This window comes from Eptesicus fuscus, chromosome 6 (assembly GCF_027574615.1).
Source record: "Eptesicus fuscus isolate TK198812 chromosome 6, DD_ASM_mEF_20220401, whole genome shotgun sequence".
Taxonomy (NCBI): domain Eukaryota; kingdom Metazoa; phylum Chordata; class Mammalia; order Chiroptera; family Vespertilionidae; genus Eptesicus; species Eptesicus fuscus.
The window spans coordinates 45,034,960-45,048,850 of NC_072478.1; the positions used below are offsets into that span (position 1 = coordinate 45,034,960).

Below are 13,891 nucleotides of genomic sequence, written 5' to 3' on the forward strand. Positions count from 1 at the left end.
CCTTCTGGCAAGGGGTTTGAAAACTTAGTCACTTAACAAAAATTATTTGTATTTGTAATATCTTACATAGAACCTTTAAAATATAGATTAATTCTACTCATAAGTTTCCATGACTAAAGAAATAAATTCCTTTGGTTCCCCATTATTGTATAAAGCATCTTTGGCATAAGAGAATAATAGAGAATATTTTCTAAAAGGAAGCCAAAGAGTTTTAGAAATACAGTAAAATATTAATAAAAATACAAGTCGAAACAGTTTTCTGTGATGGAATTCTAAATGTTCAGAAAGTTTTTAAGTAAATATTTTCATTTGAACATACATATTTGGAGTTCATTAGTAATGGAAAACAATATTTCAAAGTACTCATACAGTAAATGTAGAAGAAATACATCAAACACGTTTTTCATAAATTGTTTATGATTTTAAATTGATCATGTTTTGCCGAAACCGGTTTGGCTCAATGGATAGAGCGTTGGTCTGCAGACTGAAAGGTCCCAGGTTCGATTCCGGTCAAGGGCATGTACATTGGCTGCGGGCACATCCCTGGTAGGGGGTGTGCAGGAGGCAGCTGGTCGATGATTCTCTCTCATCGATGTTTCTAGCTCTCTATCCTTCTCCCTTCCTCTCTGTAAAACTCTGTAAAAAATCAATAAAATATATTTAAAAAAAAAAAAATAAAAATAAATTGATCATGTTTTTTGCATATTTAGTTAATTGAATTTATTTGTAATTTTAAGGCTGTTTTATTCTTTCTGCTAATAAAAGCAATAATAATAGTTGATATACTAGGTGCTTCGTATGTATCAAGTCATTTACTTTCTCTGTAACTTTTGGAAAAAGTCTTTAGTAACTCCACTTTACAGAGAAAATATGACTTAGAGGACTTAAAAAAGTTTGCCAAAGTCTTATACCCACTAAATGTTATAATTAGGTTGTATTACGGTCTCTGTGACTCAAAATACTGGAGTTCAGGCACTGTTATATTCTCTGTTTCTAAATATAACAAAATTAAATTTAAAAGAAAATTATCCTGTGTTAATACCCCCTTTACATAAAAATAAAATACATCAGTGAGATTTTTTCTTCTTATTATTATTTGGGCAAAAATAATATATATTACATATATGTATAAGCACTCAGGATATATAATCAGAAAAAGCAAATGAAATAACCAGATGCTATATAGCATTGGCTTTTCTTAAAATACTACACTACAAAGTTCACATGTTAGAGCTCCCTTCCTTCCTTCCATAAAGGATTTGCTATAATATAATAAAAAAATGTGGGACTTTTGATTCAGGTAATGTTCCAATTTTATGTTCTATGTATGTTACTATACAGCCAGATAATTTGGATATGTTACTTATTTTCTCTATGGCTCATCTTTACTTCCCTAATTTTACAATAGGGCTACCATCTACGTCAAACTGTCATCTTGAGGATTAAATGAGGCAATTCGGTAAGGTAGGAACTTATTGAATGCTAAAACTTTCATTTATAAGGTAGAGAAATTCAAAGCACTAAGAGTACATATATATATATTTTTTTCTTTTTCCTTCTTTCTCTTGTGTCCTCTTTAGTGAAACGAATTTGATATGGGATATCAAGTACTTTATAAGTCATCTTGCACTTTTTTTAATACTTAAAAGAAAATTATAGTAAAAATATGTCACATAAGTATATTTTAATATATCAAGTTAATAATTACTTTTTGTGGGGGAAAAAACATGTTCTGTCATCATCATTTGGTTTATTTTGTGGTATGACACATATAGTGAAAAGGTCATGCTATAAATAAGATTTCAATTTGTTTCCATTTAAATAAGAAACACACATGTTTGGGTAGGGATAGTTACATGTGTATGTGAGCTTCATTTTAAAAAGTAGTCAGAAAATAAAATTTTTAACCATTTTATGTTCCACATGTAGAATAAAAAGGTATATAAGGGCAATTGTGATTCAAATAAATCTGCATAACTGAATAAAATTGAGATCTGTAGACATGATCCAAGAGAATAAGTATTCTTGTAATAACCATTCAAGCAAGATCTAATAAGCTTTGTTTCTATAGGCCAAGTGATTTTAAGAACATAAAAAAAGTGAAATGACTATGAATTATATTGCCAGAAATGTTTCATTATCCTTATGGAATCGAATTCATAATGAATGCAAAACCCAGAACTCTGCATGTTCTTCTCTATCATTAATATGTATGAGACATAATGAACAGAAAATTTTTCTTAGAAATTCTGGGTCACTAAAATTATTTCCTAAGTAGCATGCAGGTAGATGTTTCACAATTTTGATTTAACAAGCTGTGAAGTGTGGTAGCTGTTAACTGACTATTATAGTTTATTTTCTCCTTACTTCTCCATTATTGATTACTCTACTTATCCCGTATCATTTTAGAAACCTGTCTCTACCTGTTGCCAGAGGAATTAATGGGCCAGATCTCTCAGACATGAGTAGGCGTGAGGTTCTGGTTCCTAGGGTACCTCTAAAATAAGAATTTTGAGAAGCCCCCATGGGAGAATGAGATGTGGAAAAAGGCGTTAGTTGTGTGAAGTCATATGTTTTGGGTTCCAGTGTCTCCTGCCCCTTCTTAAGCCAGTCCTGAAAGAGGTGCAGATGGGGCTCCGGTAGAGCCAAAAGTAGGGCCACAATCCAGAGTGTCTCCTCCATGGTATAGCGGGTGTCGTTCAGCGTCCAAGCTAGTTAAAGTCCATTAGTCCATTGTGGATCACAGTCCCCTGCCATAGGAGAGCCAGAGACCTGGTGCACCAAAGAGAGAGAGAGAGAGAGGAGAGAGAGAGAGAGAGAGAGAGAGAGAGAGAGAGAAGAGGGCGTGCTTCTTGTTTTTGAAGTTTAAATATTCAAGTTTTGGCCAGGCCTGTGTTGCTCAGTGGTTGAGTGTCGACCTATGAACCAGGAGGTCAAGGTTGGATTCCCAATCAGAGCACATGCCTGGGTTGTAGGCTTGACCCCTAGTAGGGGGTGTGGAGGAGGTAGCCGATCAATGATTCTCATCATTAATGCTTCTATCTTTCTCTCCCTCTCCCTTCCTGTCTGAAATTAATAAAAATATATTTAAAAAGTAAATATTCAGGTTTCACACACTTGCAGTGGCCATGTCCATTCTGGCACCTGACTCGCTTCCCAGGAGTGACTGATAAGCAAGCACCTTCCCACATTGCTCAGACCTTACTGGGCCTGCATCTAGACTGTCTTTGTCTAATCCCTTCTCCCATCAATCAGCAGGGAATAGTCTTGGAGAATGTTAAATGTAGCTTTTTGGCAAATGCCTATATAGGTATGCCTATATTGTCTAGTCTTTCCTTTTATTTTCTTTCCTGTTAAATAATAATTACAATGGCATTATAACTAACTACCCTTATAATCTTTAACTGTATTTGAACTGCAATATATTACATGTATTTCTGTCCTCTAAAAAAAATCACCTTACTCTTTCTCTCTCTTTCTCTACCTCTATTTCTTTCTTTCTACCTCTCTCTAATATCAATCTCTTTTTTCAAGATGAACATCTATTTAATAAAATATCATTTATTAAATATTTAATTATGCATAATCAACTTTAATGATTTTCACATGCTTCTAAATGAAACTGACTTCAAAACAATAATCAACAAGATTTTTTACATTTTTATTCAGTATACTTGTGTAAGATTAAGTTGTTTGAATCTCAGCCAAAATAAATCACCAAATTATGTTTTATTTTTTAAATTTAATATTTTGTTTTTTTCTAATATTCTACCACTATGTTCAGATATAAATTCAAAATTATAATGAAATGTTCTGATCTACAAAATAATAATATAACATATTATTTTATCAGTCATTTCCCAGACTAGATATTTCATCAGATTTTTAGACATTATCCTTGAGGTTCTTCTTCAATGTCTATATTGATGCCAGTCATCTATATATACTATTGCTATGTCTATGAACAAAAACATGTGTGTGACAGCAGGCACGTTTTTATTGCAGAAGTTTACTGAATGTTCTAACACAATATCAGTGGTTATCTCTAAAATTGTTTTTGTATATCTTAGCCAGTGTTTAAAGAGAATAGAACAAAAATACTATCAACTATCATGGAAACATTTCATCAACTATTTCACATGAATGATATGGTTCTTTAAAGCAACTCTCAAGATGATCATGAAAGATTCTATAAAATGCTTGTAATACTAAAGAAGGCTTAGATTAGAGTTAGTCTTCAGCATAAAAACACAAACACCATTGATTTTAGATAGTAACATAAACCTAATTTTTATCAACAAAACTTACCTAGTCCTTCAGCACACTGTCTTATGGGACATGGATCAACAAGTTAAAGAGGCAAACCAAAATTCCCAAAATGCCCTTGGATATTAGAAAAATGATTATAACCACATTCTACAGAGAAATATTGCCAGATCGGTTAAATCAAAGGTAGATATGTATTTTTTATCACTTAATCAAGTTTTATTAACTTTTCTTTTTCTTAGAGATTAGGAAAGCTAACCAGTGAATGGCCTTTGATAATACCTAGCTAGAGTTCAATTCCTCATTTTACAACTCAAAGGAGGTAAATAACATTCAAGCACACAGAGCTGGAGCAAATTAGAATTCTCAGAGGAAGTTCCACATTCAGTGGAAGAAAAGATCAATAAGGAGTTCAACATCATCAGAGTAATGACCATTGTACGGCCACCCTGAGGGGCTAAATAATCTCCACATACAGAAACAATAAGTTACTCAAATATACTGTCAGAACAGTATGCAGCTTTGGAAAGAGGGCGAAATGAATACGTTTAACTCATCCGCAGGTAGTTAGGGTCACAGAGGTTAAAAATTGGAACACAGGAATATGGGCATTTACCTTTGGAAATAGGCTGTGTCTCTCTAAATATAGGGTTTGTCTAAAATTTAGCCTGTAATTCAGAGCTGCTAACAATGCCAGGCCTTCAAAACATAATTTAGACAATTAGTTGTATCATTCATGCCAATCAGGCAGGGTCTTTATGAGTACCTTGAGAAATGTTGCACAGTAAACATGACTAGGTACTAAATAAATATTTGATTAATATAATTGAAAGTTTAAAAATTTTTTCTACTTGGACTCATTACAACAAATGGTGTTGATATTTTACTGAAATGTTACTTTTCCTGTAAATACACACACACACACACACACACACACACACAGTGGCAATTTTGGAATAAGGATATGGCAAAAATCTCAGCTTAAAGTAACAATACATACTGAAAAGAGCATTTGACAATGTATCAGGGGACTAAGTTTTACCATTAATTAACTAGTTTCTTACTTAGTTGTAGTTTTCTTAACTACATTCAGTGATTACACCATGATCTCTCAGGGCTCTTCCAGCACTATATTATATGTTTCCTGATTTTTTTATTATTAATGAATTAGTCACATCATGACAATCATTATAAGTATAAGAAGACTCGATATGGGTAAAAAAAAATCAGAATATCATTAATCATTTCTATTAATGTCTAATAGACACAGTTAAAAAGATCTTTGGGGATTAGTTTGATGACTTTGTCACAGAACAGTTAATTAACAAAATCAAGTCAGTATATCACCCAATAGTGACTGGCCCCCAGGCAGGTCTGCCTGGCACAGTCTGGAATGTGTCGGCTCTTGACTTCATGTAAGAAAGGATTCATGATAGGAGTCCAGATGGTTTTGAGAGTACGTGTATTAAAGCCAGGGACAGTGATACAAAGGAAAGTCTTAAGACAGAAGAGGCAAGATCACAGCAACAGGAATGAGCCAGGCTGGGCTGTGTGGACTCAGGAAAGGAAGTTACAGAGGCAAAAGGAGAGCCTTCGGAGATAGGTTCAGGGGGTAGTTTGGTATGAGCTGCTGCTGCCCCTGCTTCTGGTTGCAAGTCTCATGGGGACCCTTGGAGTTGAGGAGAAAGAAAGTAAAAGTACACACCCAAGAAAATGAGAAGCAGAGGCATGCTCCAAGGAGAGTGTGCAGTAGGTCCTTTGTCTTGAGGGTTCTTATCTGTTTTTCTAAAGGCAGGGGTTTTAGGGGAGGGTCTTAACAGACTATTGAATAGCTCTCCAGGTGTGTTCTTTTATATGCTGATGCATCAAAATGAGCATATAGGAGAGTTTGGGATCATTCTCTTCTCAGCGTCACTGCTTTGCTTTTATCTAGAGTCTGTCTGGCTCTAATTAGGTTTTTGATATTTATTTCCCTGACTTCATCCGTTACTAATGGCACTAACTGGGTCTCTGTTATTTCTCTCCTTGATGAAAATGATTTAAGCTACTCACTCTCTGGTTGGGGAGGAGAGCTGTAAGCCATCTTCTAAGTGTCCTTGGTTAGGGAAGATAATATCTTGCTATTTATTAGCAGGTTGTTAATTCGCTCAGTCTTGTTTAATTATCTTGTCTCAGTTTCCCTCATCCCACTTGCCAAGAAATTTCCAAAGCTTCTTACTATCCTGCCGCAATTACAATGAAAGTTACTTTTAAAACTCAGACCCTATTTTGAGCATACTCTAAGAGGTTAAAAGTTGTACAACTCACCCATCAATTTTTTAAATGTTATGTAAAAAAAATATGATGTGAAAATATGTGTAATAATTTTAGGCCCTATATATTATTATATTCAAGTAATCCCTTCAGATAATTTTTTTTCCTGCAAAATGTAGAAGCTAAAGGGCTACATTAGAAATGTCTCTGGTGTGTAATGTTGAAAGAAATTGAACTATAAGCTTTAGGACAATATTTGCAAAAGGTAAATGAATCCTCCATCAATAGGACAATAGACATTTTCCTCACCTCCTTCCTCTCTCCCTATAGTGGAAAAATATGTCTTGGAACTAGAGAATTGTATGTGGTAGAGAAATTTCAGAAACCTACGTATGATTTGTATGGGTTTCTGGACAAGAAGAAAACAGCAGGCAGGAGGCAGTCTTTGGATACATATTAGCTTTTACCTCTGTAGCTGACATCAGAGATAGACTCATTTATCCTTTCCAAGATCTTTCCAGTTACTTTCTTTTACTATAGAAAGCTGAGCAATTATAGATGGAATAATAGAAGTTACTGGTTTTTCTTTTCTGAGAAAGTTGTTGAATGGACAGTTTTATTATCTGGGAGTTGCTGCTGGCCCTTTGCAAGCTCTCTTTATAGATAGGCACACTTGGTACCACCAGAATGTTATGGGTATTGATCCTGGTAGTTTTAAATCTAGGGTATGACAGAGATTCATAGTGTCTGAACCAACTGGTCAGAACAGAACAGACTTTCATGTGTGAAGGCCAACTTCCCTGTTATTGCCCTGTTCTTCAGTGAATAGGCATTATAAAGCAAAAGTTGTGTGTGTGTGTGTGTGTGTGTGTGTGTGTGTGTGTGTGTGTCTGTGTGTGTGTGTGTGTGTTCTAGAACAGGGATACAGAGTAAAAGACTCCTATAAGGAAAGTAGAGGAACATAATATGGAATAAACTACAACCATTTAGCTAAAATAGCAATGCCTGGTTGAGTATCTTGATAATATTATAAAATAGGATTAATGTGCAAAATTAGTATGTGAAACGTTATATCTGTTTAATTCAACTAAGAGAAAAATTTTTGAGTGTTTATAGTTCCAATCTTGATATTATACATGTAATTACATATATGTTTCTTAATGTGAAAGTGGTGATATAAGCCTAAATAATTCATCATCCCTACTTTCTTACCAATTTTTATATTTAAAAAAAACAAAACAAAACTGGCCTTATGAGGAAAATCCATGGCATTTGAAAAGTTTTTCACACAAAAAATGCAAATATATGGATTCATTCCTAGATATTTTTGTGTATGTTGTGTGTTATAATTTCTTCCTAAAATACAAAGTCAGGCAATTTAGAAAGTGTTAGAGTATGGAATTTTCAGCTTGAATATTCAGAAAACATATGGATTAATGTTTGGAGGGACATGCAAAAAGTAAAAGTTTGGCAGATGGAGCTGTAATAAGTCACTAGAGGTTGGAAACCAGGAACTGTAGCAGAAGCTATTGATATAGTTTTGTGAATTACTCCAGAAGCCCTTAGCAGTTCAGAAGTAAAAGGAGAAAGCAGATGGTGAAGTTTAAGTTGGTTCAGAATCAGCAAGGCAGGAAAGACAAAGAGACACAATGAATTAAAAAAAAAAATACACAGTGATCCTGGAAAAGCTGAAAACAAGGTTTTCTCTAACTACATTCCTTCTAAGAAGAAACATTTACTGCATAAATCTACTTCTGCTCTGATATCTGGCAAACCCAAATATAATACCAGGTTCAACGAACAAAATTTGTCTGGGGATAACTTCTCCAAAAGCTGTTTTTCTAAATTTTGTGAATATGAGATCAGTACTCTGATAGTCTTGCAGATTTTGGTTAACATTTTGGACTTTTTTTAAAAAGCAAACGTGAAAGACTTACTGTTGAACTGATTCAACTTTCACTGTCTTGAAGACATTATTCTAGAAAAAGCAGCCCAGACTGCAGTGTTGAGGCAATTTCATTTTCCCAGGGGATCTAGTTGAGGTGCCAGGGGCTGAGAACAAGCATTTAGAACTGCAGAGGATTGATGCTGGTTTTCAATGTCTTTGGGATTTAGTTCAAGATGAACATATTTGGATTTGTACTTTAATTCTTTTGGGTTCCAAATAAAACAATTATTTTTTTCAATTTAATAAAATAAATGTGTATTTCACTGAATTCTAAGTTATAAAGTATTTAATTACTTCTGGGGGATTTAGAAAATTAAAGTCCTTATTCTTTTTTCAAAATATTTTTTTGATTTTTAGAGAAAGAGGAAGGGAAACAAAATGAGAAACATCAATGTGAGAGCAAGACATCAATTGGCTGCTTCCTGTATGCCCCCTACCAGGAACTGAGCTCCCACCCCAGGCATGTGTCCTGACTGCACATTGAACCAGCAACCTTTCTGTGCATGGCACAGTCTTTAACCAACTGAGCCACTCCCACTGGGTTTCAGGAACTGATTTTTATGATAATTGCTCAACTTGGCCATTCGATGCCAGTAAGTAGGGCATACATTCTAACTTCAAAACCACCTGTGGTACAGCTCATGATTACCAATTACCTGGAGAGATTTTTTTTCAATCTAGAGACTACAGAGAAATACTATATAGTCTTTCTTTGCTGGTAGATAGGTCCATTTACATTGTTTACTCTTTTATAAGCCCATCCTTTATGGAGCCCTTCAAGTATTTTTGTCTTACAACTTGCACCTCTCATGAGCTCAAGTCAATACCGACCCTTTGTCCCATCCCAAAGTAGCCAATACCCTCCCTCAACTATATGCTGACCAAACTTTTTTTCTGTTCCTCTATATTTCTGGCACCAAGGGTTTTAATCTAGTTACTTTTTGTTTAAAGCTATGTATTTAAAGAAATGTTAAAATTGTATGTGACATCTCTAGAGATTTGCAGTGGGAATGATTTCTGGCTGTCTATTAACAGGTTCCTGGAACCATAAGTTTTTATTAGCTAGTATTAAATATTCAACCTTTTCTTCTAGTTTTCCTACATTAATTAGTCTAATCAAGTTTGCTAGTTTCTGAGATAATTGTGGTAATATATGTGTTACAAGAAATATTCTCTTTTAGATTTCCAAATTTCTTGTTATAATATGTAACACATTATTACATATAGAGAAATGTTAAGGTTGTTTGAGGGACTGCCACATTCTAGGCACTATTCCGTGAATCAGGGATATCATGATAAACAAAATAGACATTTTCTTTGTCCTCATTAAGTTTAAATTCTAATGGGGGATTTTTAACATGATCAAATAAATAAATATATCATGGACTGTAAAAACCCTTAGGCTACATTCTATTTTTACACAAAGGATGTGCAAAAATAATATTGCTTTAAAAAAGACAAAATTATTTTATAAACAATGCATTTAAGTGGAAAGAACAAAAAGCTGGGCAAGGAGTACATCTACGAAATCAGGGGCCAAACAGTATTTTATTAACCTGCTGTCTTTGATATGACATTATTGTTGTTCATGATGACAATGATTGGGTAATGTTCTTCTCATGATTGTTGCCTTGTGCTATTATATTGCTGTCACAGTTTGAGGAAATTCAAGAAAGGAAGAAAGGGAGAAATGTGAAGCCATTAACTTTTTTCTTGCTTCTGCCTCTGTCTTTTCTAGTCAAAATATTATTTCCAGAGGCCTTCCATAAGACAAGCGCTTAGGTCCTATTGTCCAGAGAACTCTCATGTAATCAGTTCTGATTCAAAGGAGGCATGGATTCTAAACCTCAGGCAAAAAGAACAGAATTATAAAAAATGGCTTAAAGCATGCATTGGCAGACTTCTTATGTACAGGGCCAGAGAGCTGTACTTTAGGCATTAAGAGTCCAATAGTCTCTGTTGCAACTACTAAGCTGTGATAGAACATGGCTGCTGTCCAACATAGTTGACTTAATAAGAGTAGGCAGTGGGCCAGGTTTGGCCCATAGGCTTTGCAGGTTTGAACTGATTGTGATTCGTTCCCTGAGGCAGGGCAAATTTTTGCTCCAAAAAAGAAGGAAGAAAAGAACAACAAGGATTCTTTTCTGCCAAGGAAGAACAGAGTGTCAAGGGGAATGATCACAAGTACTAAATTTAAATTTATTTATTTTCAGTTTTGGTTCCTTTATGACAAAAGCATTAAAAACTATGTGTTTTAATTTCTCATTGTAATAAATCTTTTTTTTTTCTATGAAATTTGCTTCTTTTTAGAGCTAACCAGATATTTTAATTTTCTAGTATTATTTTTATTTACTTAGTCTAAGTTATTTAAGAATGGCCTCTTGGTCATGGCTGGTAGACTCTGTTGGTTGGAGCATCCTCCTGTGTACTGAAGGGTCACTGGTCCCATTCCCAGTCAGAACAAGTACCCAGGTTGCAGGCCTGAGCCCTGGGCAGGGCTCTTGCAGCAGGCAGCCAATTAATATTTCTCTCTTGCATCATTGTTTCTCTCTCTAAAAATCAATAAAAACACATCCTTGGATGAGGATTTAATAAAAAGAATGGATTCTTCATTTCTAAATAGTAAAATTCTTTGTCCCACATCTTTTTATTTCAAAATGGAACTTGTCAAGATCAGATAATGTCTTGAAAAAGTTAGTTCTGAAAATGTTTTAAATATTTTATTGCAAACAAGTACATGCAATATTTAAATTATTTGTAAATTTTCATAAACATGCACTACAGAAAAGTTATATATTTTTATGCTTCTATAAGTATACATAAAATTATATATGTGTGTATTATGTTAAATTCTAAATTTTCTTATTAAAATAGAAATTGTTCAACATGAACTTCAGTTGTATGATATTTATACAAAGCATTCCAAAATAAAGTGATAAAAAGGTTTGATATAAGAAGCATATGTATAGGTGTATGAGGTGATGTTTGTTTCACTGGAACTCATTCCCATCAATGCCTTCCTCCCCTGCTATGGCAGTGGCTAGAAAGGTTAAAACACATTTTCTTGTCTCTTTTGTAGCTATGAATAGCTACTACAGTGAATATAACACAATTGCATGGAATTTGGAGGTGAGGCAAGTGTCATCCTCACGCATTCTTGCATTATATAATTTGTACAATGATATAAAAAAACAATTATATAATATAGTTTTTCATCCTGATTAGTTCTTTATCTATTGCTTTCCTTTCACTTGTGTTTTCCTGGCCTCTTTTTTCTCCTTTGTATCTATCATAGTTCAATGTAGAAGACCACTGTTGGTATTTGAAAGGAACTTGGTGATTAAACATGAGTGAAAGGGTAAGTGAGGGGAAGTTAAGGATTACCACTAGACTATTGTATCTAAGTTACCTGACCCAAGTGGCCATCTGGAACCTAGGAAACTGCTTCTACTTCCACTTTCACTACAACTACTCATGCTCTGGAATTAGTACCAAGTAACCAAAATAACAAACTAACCAACTAACCAACTAATTCAGACTCTGGAATTAGTGCCCAGTAACCAAATAAATAAGTAAATAAGTAAATAAATAAATAAATATACTCATAGCTATTAAAATTCGTTTGCCAGAAATCACATCTGCAAGGAGATGGCATTTACCTCACTTCTAAATTCTGTGCCATTGCAACTCATCCACAGAAGTTGTGTGACATCAGAACTCTAATTGCAAGAGAGGAAGGGAAATGTGTTTTGCCCTTTCCAGTCACTGCTATACTAAGAGAGAATGAATGAATAGGATGGTGTTGCACCAAAGAAGCAATACCCGATGCCCATGTTACTTATAGCCAGTATATGTTTTATCACATCATTTAAGATTAGAGGCCTGGTGCACGAAATTCATGCATGGGGTGGTGGGGGGGCTGTCCCTCACCCCAATCTGGGACCCCTTGAGGGATGTCCGACTGCCCATTTAGACCCAATCAGTCGGACATCTCTCTCACAATCCAGGACTACTGGCTCCCAACTGCTCGCCTGCCTGCCTGCCTGATTGCCCCTAACCGCTTCTGCTTGCCAGCCTGATCACCCTCTAACCACTCCCCTGCCAGCCTGATTGACGACTAACTGCTCCTCTGCCAGCCCGGTCACCCCTAACTGCCCTCTCCTTCTGGCCTGATCATCCACAACTGCCCTCCCCTGCAGGCCATCTTGTGGTGGCCATCTTGTGTCCACATGGGGGAAGCCATCTTTGACCACATGGGTGCAGCCATCTTTGACCACATGGGGGCAGTCATCTTGTCTGTTGGAGTGATGGTCAATTTACATATCACTCTTTTATTAGATAGGATGTTATATGTAAATGTTAGAAGTGAAGTTATTTCTTTTTTGCCCAATATGACAATATCTTTTTTAGTAGAAATATTAGCCTTTTCATTTTATGGAATAATATGGTAAATTGACAGTTTTTCCTCCATGTTATATTATGAATAAGATGAGTTGAGTGAATATGTTATTTTCTTCTGCCTGTTGCCTTGCTATTGGTGATATATTCACAAAATTCTCAATCTGTGATTCCTATTCTTTTAATATGAAAAAGACACCAACAATTTTATTACCAATATTCTGCATGCTTCCCCTCCCAGTAAGTTGTATCCTTATGAACATCTCTCGCTCATCTCCAGAAGAGACCTTTAGAGAGTTTTAAAGTCTCTTCTTTGTCATTTCATCTTCTACTCTTCCTTACTCTCTTTTACTCTTATCCTTTCTTCTCTCTTTTCCCATCAACTACTTACCTCAAAATCTGTGTGCTTCACTGAGATAATGAAGTACTTTTAGCTTCATAATCAGTGTTCAGAACTATTAGGCCAGTGGTTCTCAACCTTTCTAATGCCACGACCCTTTAATACAGTTCCTCATGTTGTGGTGACCCCCAACCATAAAATTATTTTCATTATATAACTGTAATTTTCTTACTGTTAATGAATCATAATGTAAATATCTGTGTTTTCCAATGGTCTTAGGCTCTACAGCATCGGTTCTCAACCTGTGGGTCATGACCCACGGGTTGAGAACCGCTAGCAGGGTCGCCTAAGACCATCAGAAAACACAGATATTTACATTATGATTCATTAACAGTAAGAAAATTACAGTTATGAAGTAGCAATGAAAATAATTTTATGGTTGGGGGTCACCACAACATGAGGAACTGTATTAAAGGGTCACGGCATTAGAAAGGTTGAGAACCACTGTATTAGGCATTACTAAAGAGTCTATCATTAATTCTATTTTAAGAATCTCACTTGGTTCTTAGTGACCTCTTCTTCAGGAGTGTATTGTTGTCCATTTGGATTTCATAATAGTTAAATAGATTAATAGTACCATTTATTGATCATTGCTTTCTTTCCTCTACAAATTATAAAGGCAAGTG

General features: G+C 35.0%; 1 long non-coding RNA gene across 2 annotated transcripts in view; it reads left to right on the forward strand.

Moving 5' to 3' along the window:
* Nucleotides 1–13,891, forward strand: part of LOC129149320 (uncharacterized) — a 251,282-nt gene that overhangs the window by 47,234 nt on the left and 190,157 nt on the right. Inside the window, exon 2 of one of the 2 annotated variants that reach the window (XR_008556237.1) lies at nt 1,409–1,464. This is a non-coding gene — a long non-coding RNA (uncharacterized LOC129149320). The remainder of the gene's footprint in view (nt 1–1,408; nt 1,465–13,891) is intronic. The other variant, XR_008556236.1, reaches the window with a different exon arrangement.